This window comes from Bison bison, unplaced genomic scaffold (assembly GCF_000754665.1).
Source record: "Bison bison bison isolate TAMUID 2011002044 unplaced genomic scaffold, Bison_UMD1.0 scf7180017864527, whole genome shotgun sequence".
Lineage (NCBI taxonomy): Eukaryota > Metazoa > Chordata > Mammalia > Artiodactyla > Bovidae > Bison > Bison bison.
Genome location: NW_011495078.1, coordinates 2,051,955 through 2,059,094, shown reverse-complemented (window position 1 = coordinate 2,059,094; position 7,140 = coordinate 2,051,955). Strand labels below are relative to the sequence as shown.

Genomic DNA, 7,140 nt, shown 5'->3' with positions numbered 1-7,140 from the left:
ACATTGAGTATATGTCAAACTTATAATATTTTGGATGTGCTGCGCTGCGCTGTGCTTAGTCACTCAGTCGTGTCCGACTCCTCGCCACCCCCAGGGACTATAGCCCGCAGGGCTCCTCTGTCTGTGGGGATTCTTCAGGCAGGAGTACTGGAGTGGGTTATCGTGCTCTCCTCCAGGGCACCTTCCCAACCCAGGGATCACACCCGGGTGCCCTGCATTCTTGGCGGAAATATTTTGGTTATATTGGGTTAAATAAAACACGTTATTCAAGTTGGTTTCTCCGTTTATTTTATTTATTTTTAGTGTGGCTAGTGGAAAATTTTAAATTACATATATGTGCCTTGTATTTTGTGTCTGTGGGTCAGCTCTGGCAAGCTGGAAGCTAATATATCATCTAACAATAAATCAGCATGACTAGTTGAGGCTTTTCCCTACTGAGGGAAGTCTAGCGATCCCTCTGATTGAGTACGAGGCTTGACTGAAGGCCTGTTTTCTTTGGAAAACTGTGTGTTCAGAGCTTTTGTCCATTTTTATCAGGCTGTTTGTCTTTCTACTGTTGAGTTGTAATAGATCTTTTATTTATTTTTTAATCTTTATTTTATATTGGAGCATGCTGATTAGCAATGCTGTGTTAGCTTCAGGTGTACAGCAAAGTGATTCAGTTGTACACATACATGCATCCCTTCTTTTAAAAGTTATGTTCCCACCTAGGTTATCACAGAATATTGAGCAGTTTCTCGTGCCATAAGTAAGTCTCTGTTGGTTATCTGTTTTACATATGGTACCATATGTATGTCAATCCCAATCTCCCAATTTATCCCTCCCCACAAATAGATCTAAAAAGCAGCATGCTAAAAAGCAAAGATGTTACTTTGCCAACAAAGGTCCATCTAGTCAAGGCTGTGGTTTTTCCAGTGGTCATGTATGGGTGTGAGAGTTGGACCCTAAAGAAAGCTGAGTGCCAAAGAATTGATGCTTTTGAACTGTGGTGTTGGAGAAGACTCTCGATAGTCCCTTGGACTGAAAGGAGAGCCAACCAGTCCATCCTAAAGGAGATCAGTCCTGGGTGTTCATTGGAAGGACTGATGCTAAAGCTGAAACTCCAGTACTTTGCTCACCTGATACGAGGAGCCAACTCATTGGAAAAGACCCTGATGCTGGGAAAGACTGAAGGCAGGAGGAGAAGGGATGAGATGGATGGATGGCAGCACTGACTCAATGGACATGAGTTTGAATATGCTCTGGGAGTTGGTGATGGACAGGAAAGCCTGGCATGCTGCAGTCCACGGGGTTGCAAAGCGTTGCACACGACTAAGTGACTGAGTGAGCAACAAATAGATCTTTTCATGTTTTAGATACATGTCTCTTATCAGATATATGATCACAAAAACTTTCTCTTATTCTGTGGACTCTCTTTTCACTTTCTTCACAGTGTAGCTGTGGCTATACACTTTAAGGTATTCTTTTTTTTTAATTGTGTTAGAAAAACCATAGCATTGAATTTACCATCTTAACCATAAGTGTACAAGTCTGTAGTGTTGAGTGTATGTACGCCATTGGAGAGCAGGTCTCCAGGGAACAGAGCTCAGCTATGTGCTGGGGACCCAGGGTTCTGTCTCAGCTGTTGTGCAAGTTGTCACTTCGATTGGAAACAGCTTTGTGGTCAAAATATAAAATCATGGCACTTGCAGGATCCTAAAACTGCTGTACTGAGAGATGTTATAAGGTTCAGGATTGATGCTGAAGCTGAAGCTCCAATACTTTGGCCACTTGATGCAAAAAGCAGACTCATTGGAAAAGACCCTGATGCTGGGAAAGATTGAGTGCAAGAGAAGAAGGTGACAGAGGATGAGATGGCTGGATGGCATCACCGACTCAATGGACATGAGTCTGAACAAACTTTGGGAGACAGTGAAGGACAGGGAAGCCTGGTGTCCTGCAGTCCACGGGTCACAGAAAGCTGAACGTGACTTAGCGCCTGAACGACAAAGACAACAAAGCTTCAGAGGTGGGTCAGGGGAAGGCTGAGGTCAAACTGCAGTTTAATCTGCAGAAGGCCACGAAAGGGGCTTTGTAATATCTTGCCTACCTGGGGGCAGCAGTGCTAAGCCAACTGATTACACCAATAACGTCCTGATGGGCAAGCAGTGATGGGCACGGTTTCGTAACGTTTAGTGAGAAGACCCCGGCCTCCGGATTAGAAGGCCTGCTGCGGTATGGGGCCCAGCACGGGCCGTTTGATGCTGCGACACTGAGAAGGTCACTCAGTGTCTCTGAGTGCGGGTGACTTCTCCCTCCCTCCCTGTGACGAGGGCCGGATGGTCCTATGTGCCTGTAGACAGTGCAAAGCACAGAATACTCCACAAACGAGGGGTTCTGGGCAGAGTTGTGTCCCCTCGAAGTTCACGTGCTGAAGCCGTAACACCCAGGAACTCAGAATGTGACTGTATTTGAAGATGGGGTCTCAAAGGAGTGCTTATTATTAGGGTGGGCTCTAATCCATTCTAACAGGTTTCCCCCAAGAAGAGGTTTGGACACGTACGGAGGAAAGACCGTGGGAGGACATAGGGAGAAGATGGCCGTCTGCAGGCCAGAGAGCGGCCTCAGAAGGACCCAGTGCTGCCCCGATCTTGGACTTCCAGACGCCAGGCTGGGAGGCAGTACACTGCTGCTGTTTAAGCCACCCCGTCATCCGACGCTGTGACAGCAGTCCGAGCACCCTAATACAGGAGTCAAGTAGGAAATAAAAGCAGAGGTAATGACTGTGAAATGTCCATTTGTTGTCAGGGGGCTGCAGAATGGGGCCGTGGAATCCAGAGAGGCTGGACATCAGAGCTCTTTGCTTCCTGGTCTGCCACCGACTTACTCGGTGACCGCGAGTCTTGGGATCTCTCTCTGCCTCAGCTTCCTCGTCTGGGAACTCGGGGTTGGATTAAGACCTCGTTCTCTGACTCCAGTCCTCCAGTACTCCATCTTACAGTCATCTTAATGACACCTGGGAGAGAGGGGTAAGAGAAGAGGGGGTCTGAGAAGAGTGCACAGCCAGCAAATTACAATAAGACGCTTTAGTTTGATTCTATCTCTGTTGTTGTTCAGTCGCTAAGTCATGTCCGGCTCTGTGACCCCATGGGCTGCAGAAAGCCAGGCCTCCCTGTCCTTTGTCATCTCCTGGAGTTTGCTCAAACTCGTGTCCGTTGAGTCGGTGAGGCCATCCAAACAGCTCATCCTCTGTTGCCCCCATCTGCTCCTGCCCTCAGTCTTTCCCAGCATCAGGGTCTTTTCCAGTGAGTTGGCTCTTTGTATCAGGTGACCAAAGTATGGAGCCTCAGCTTCAACACCAGTTCTTACAAAGAATATTCAGGGCTGATTTGCCTTAGGATTGACTGGTTTGAGCTCCTCACTGTCCATGGGACTCTCAAGACTCTTCTCAAGCACCACAATTCGAAAACATCAATGATCCTGTCTCCAGCTGCCTTTGAAAGTGATGTTTTAGAACCAACATCGATCTGCTGCCAAGTCTGCACCTTGGAGCAGAAGTTCTCTCTCCATGGCTGTTTTTAAGACAAGATTCATGAGCTTTTCCCAAACCTGCCTTTCTGGAGAAATGGGGCAATCTCACTTTCCAGCCTGCTCACCTCAGTGTGCTGATCTCGTCCACAACCAAAATCAATTTGGACAAGAAACCACTGAAGACGTGTTGGCAGTTGCTGAGAAAAAAATTTCAGTCTCCCAGAAAATACTGGTGGGCCAAGACCTCTGCAGCTAAAGCACTGATGGTGACAAGACTTACGGTCTTGAGGGTGGGCTGGCTCCTAGAGCATGCTTGATCTCTGTGCCACAGCCGCCTTCATTCTGGTAAAGCAGAGTTCCAGTGCAGTGAAAATTACGTGGAGTTGGGTCATTCCTGGAGACCTAAAAGCCTTCCTCTCAGTAGGGATCTTGGTTTCAGTTGGGGATCAGATTCAAAACAGGTAGGCACCCTTTGGGTTGGACGTGCCTGTGAACCAGCTGGCCACGGGGAGGTGTGATGTCAGCACCGCCCTCCGTGAGGGTCAAACCACTCAGCTCCCTGGAACGTGGGTTCGTCGTCACAGAAACCCAGAGTGTGTTTTCTGATCCTTCACGAGGCCATGAAGCGTACTCTGCCTGTGTGTACACACTGCACCCCTGGCCGTGCCCCTTGCATGATGCTGGGCAGGAGCGGGGCGTGGAAGGGCTGCTTGTCAGGACTTCATAGGTTCTGGCATTCATGGACAAACATGGACATTAACTTCATGTGCCAGCTTGACTGGGCCATGGGGTGCCCAGATACTTGGTCAAACATTATTCTGGTGTTTCTATGAGGTTGTTTCTGGATGAAGTTCACATTCAGATCAGCGGACTGAGTCAAGCAGATTGCCCCCCTCCCTGATGTGGGAGGGCTTGCTCTGAGCAGCTGAAGGCCCACAAACAACAGAAATCTGACCCTCGCCAGAGTAAGAGGGAACTCCTCACGCCAGATGGCCTTCCAACCGAGATACCAGCCTTTTCCTGCCTTTGGACTTGAACTGAAACATTGGCTCTTCCTGGGTCTCCAGGCTGTCAGGCTTCAGACTCAGACTGAAACCACACCGTCGTCTCTCCTGGGTGCAGCTCTCGGAACTTGTCAGACTCCATGATCACGTGATCTAAAGCCTCTTGATTATTTTCCGATCTTTCTACTTTCTACTCCCGTCTTGCAGGTTCTGCTCCTCTGGAGGAGCCTGACGGTGGCACAGTCTCTGAGTTTACGTTTTTTTCCAAAGCTCCTCCTGGTAGGCAGTAGGAGCTGTGGACATTCCTATTTTTCAGGCTCAATTAGATTTTCATTTCTTTTTTTGTTTAAGGGAAAAGAACCACATTGCCTCTGACTTAATATTTAAATAGGTTCATTTTATTTCGCACTCCTTGAATAAAACGGTTCTTCTTTATACAGAATGGTCAGTAACTCTTCTCTGTCTGTCTTCCTAGTGGTGGGGGTGAGTGGGGAGTCCCTCAGGCAGTCCTGGGTTCTCAGTCTAGGCTCTGTCTCCGCTCGAGGTATTTGCCTCCCCTGAACAAATGTTTATACTTCTTTCTCCTTTTCATGAGCGAACTCCCTGTTTGGAAAGAGGAGATTTTCTTGAGAAATTCTAGGTGTTCCTGTGAGCCTGCATTTCAGACCCACCCCCTATGGCTCACTCATCCGGGAGAGCCCGGGCTGAGAGATGGGGCCCCAGGTTCATTGATGGGGCAGAGGGCTGCGGGGGCAGGGCAGTGCTGGGTCCCCTCGCCTGTGGTCCCTGACCCAGGACAAACGCATTCCTGGGGTCGCCAGCACTGTGGCCCTCCCACCAGTCCAGTCATGTGGGTCAGACCTGGGCTAAACGCTCAGCCAGCATCACACCACTCGGCCCCCTGCCCCACAAGGAGACAGCTGCCCTGAAGACCCCACTCGGAGGATGGAGATGCTGAGCCTTCATGTGTGCTGTCCCTTGCCCAAGGTCACCCAACTCACTGGGAGCCCAAAGGGGATTTGACCAAGGTCAGGTCAGTTCAGTTCAGTCGCTCAGTCGTGTTCAACTCTTTGCGACCCCATGAACCGCAGTATGCCAGGCCTCCCTGTCCATCACCAACTCCTGGAGTCCACCCAAACCCATGTCCATTGAGTCAGTGATACCATCCAACCATCTTATCCTCTGTTGTCCCCTTCTCCTGTCCTCAATCTTTCTGAGCATCAGCATCTTTTCCAATGAGTCAGCTCTTCGCATCAGGTGGCCAAAGTATTGGAGTTTCAGCTTTAGCATAGGTCCTTCCAGTGAACACTCAGGCCTGATCTCCTTTAGGATGGACTGGTTGGATCTCCTTGCAGTCCAAGGGACTCTCAAGAGTCTTCCCCAACACCACAGTTCAAAAGCATCAATTCTTTGGTGCTCAGCTTTCTTTATAGTCCAACTCTCACGTCCATACATGACCACGGGAAAAACCATAGCCTTGACTAGATGGACCTTTGTTGACAAACTAATGTCTCTGCTTTTGAATATGCTATCTAGGTTGGTCAAAACTTTCCTTCCAAGAAGTAAGCGTCTTTTAATTTCATGGCTGCAATCACCATCTGCAGTGGTTCTGGAGCCCAGAAAAAGAAAGTCGGCCACTGTTTCCCCATCTATTTGCCATGAAGTGATGGGACTGGATGCCATGATCTTCGTTTTCTGAATGTTGAGCTTTAAGCCAACTTTTTCACTCTCCTCTTTCACTTTCATCAAGAGGCTTTTTAGTTCCTCTTCACTTTCTGCCATTAGGGTGGTGTCATCTGCATATCTGAGGTTATTGATATTTCTCCTGGCAATCTTGATTCTAGCTTGTGCTTCCTTCAGCCCAGCATTTCTCATGATGTATTCTGCATATAAGTTAAATAAGCAGGGTGACAATATACAGCCTTGACGTACTCCCTTTCCTATTTGGAACCAGTTTGTTGTTCCATGTCCAGTTGTAACTGTTGCTTCCTGACCTGCATACAGGCTTCTCAAGAGGCAGGTCAGGTGGTCTGGTATTCCCATCTCTTTCAGTATTTTCCACAGTTGTGATCCACACAGTCAAAGGCTTTGGCATAGTCCATAAAGCAGAAATAGATGTTTGTCTGGAACTCTCTTGCTTTTTCAATGATCCAGCGGATGCTGGCAATTTGATCTCTGGTTCCTCTGCCTTGTCTAAATCCAGCTTGAACATCTGGAAGTTCACGGTTCATGTATTGCTGAAGTCTGGCTTGGAAAATTTTAAGCATTAGTTTACTAGCGTATGAGATGAGTGCAATTGTGTGGTAGTTTGAGCATTCTTTGGCATTGTCTTTCTTTGGGACTGGAATGAAAACTGATCTTTTCCAGTCCTATGGCCACTGCTGAGTTTTCCAAATTTGCTGGCATATTGAGTGCAACACTTTCACAGCATTATCTTTTAGGATTTGGAATAGCTCAACTGGAATTCCATCACCTCCACTAGCTTTGTTCGTAGTGATGCTTTCTAAGACCCACTTGACTTCACATTCCAGGATGTCTGGCTCTAGGTCAGTGATCACACCATCATGATTATCTGGGTCGTGAAGATCTTTTTTGTACAGTTCTTCTGTGTATTCTTGCCACCTCT

General features: G+C 47.9%; 1 long non-coding RNA gene across 1 annotated transcript in view; it reads right to left on the bottom strand.

The window, feature by feature from the left end:
• Window positions 1-4,890: 4,890 nt before the first annotated feature.
• LOC104982135 overlaps window positions 4,891-7,140 on the bottom strand; it is a 12,254-nt gene continuing 10,004 nt past the window's right edge. Inside the window, exon 3 of the long non-coding RNA XR_824470.1 lies at window positions 4,891-5,117. This is a non-coding gene — a long non-coding RNA (uncharacterized LOC104982135). The remainder of the gene's footprint in view (window positions 5,118-7,140) is intronic.